A 1,161-nucleotide genomic window follows, 5' to 3' on the forward strand; every position below is an offset into this window, starting at 1 on the left:
AAGATAGCGTACGTGCGTACCGTCAAGTCCAAATGCATCATCTCGGTGCCATGACGTGTTACGGTGACAGCAGTCGTCGGGTACATCTGAAACAATCAGCGATGGCAAAGTCATCCTGCATGCAAGCGTACAGCTAACTGACGGCCGACGGCAGACAAGAACTCAATATGCACCAACACGGCCGCGTCTGCAGTTGTTCCTGGGTACACATGAATGTCGTGGTGACAGGACGCAAACGCACCTCGATGATCGAAACAAAACTTGTATAGACCGCTACACAGACAAGGCAGCGTTGGTGTAGCCGATCACCAGGGCTCATTCAACCTTTCACGGGCGGTGTACTGCCAATGGCCAGTGGCTGCGCTTCTCCACTCAGCTACCTTCCTGCCCGACGGGGATTCGATCGTCACGTCCATTGCATCACCACCTACGAAGTCGTCGCTCTTGGCTCACAACTCTCGTGTGCACACGTACTGGTTCCTTCCACCATGGCAAACCGAACAAGTAGCGCATTTGATATCGACCTCACGTCCAAGGGCTCGTACAAGCAATCCTACGAAGGTCAAGTATGAGTATAAGGCTATGGCCGAGGAGAGAGGAGTTGTGGATTGCTATACAGGGGTGTCGGCATTGAGAGTAAAGAGGAATCTGGTGCAATTTGATAGAGAGGCCAGAAGCACCGCCAAAAGCAGCGGCCACAGCAGGCTGGGTGCACAAATCATGTCGGTCCCGAGTGACAGCTACGTAGATTTCGGAATTCCAAGTGTTTTGGAATAAATTGTACAATATACGAAATAACAGGCGCGAGTAGCTCAGTGGTAGAGCGTCAGATTGCAGCTCTGAGGGTCACCGGTTCGAACCCGGTCTGGCGCTTCGTTTTCGCTCTTTTTACAGTTGACATTACACAATTGTTCTTGAAATTTGTATAGAATAGGACGATTATTGGAGTGCTTTTGCAAATGTCGAAAATTGAGAATTTTCCCTGTTAGGTATAAAGACACGCGCGAATGGGGAAATTTGTTTCTAGAATTCCCCAAATCTTACAAGGCAGAGCTTTCCACACTTACAACAACGTCGTGAAAGTAACATGAGAGGCACGACGAAGCCACTAGACGCAAAAACACTGCATTCGGATTCTCAGTGTCTGCCGACATTGACCTC

The 1,161-nt window shown here is 49.6% G+C and overlaps 1 non-coding gene across 1 annotated transcript; it reads left to right on the plus strand.

Annotated features, from left to right (window-relative positions):
- Positions 1 to 801: 801 nt before the first annotated feature.
- On the plus strand, positions 802 to 873 carry H310_14542. The gene has a single exon. It is a non-coding gene; the product is annotated as a tRNA-Cys (tRNA).
- The last annotated feature ends 288 nt before the right edge of the window (positions 874 to 1,161 follow it).

Source organism: Aphanomyces invadans (assembly GCF_000520115.1).
Source record: "Aphanomyces invadans strain NJM9701 unplaced genomic scaffold supercont1.74, whole genome shotgun sequence".
NCBI classification, from domain to species: domain Eukaryota; phylum Oomycota; class Saprolegniomycetes; order Saprolegniales; family Verrucalvaceae; genus Aphanomyces; species Aphanomyces invadans.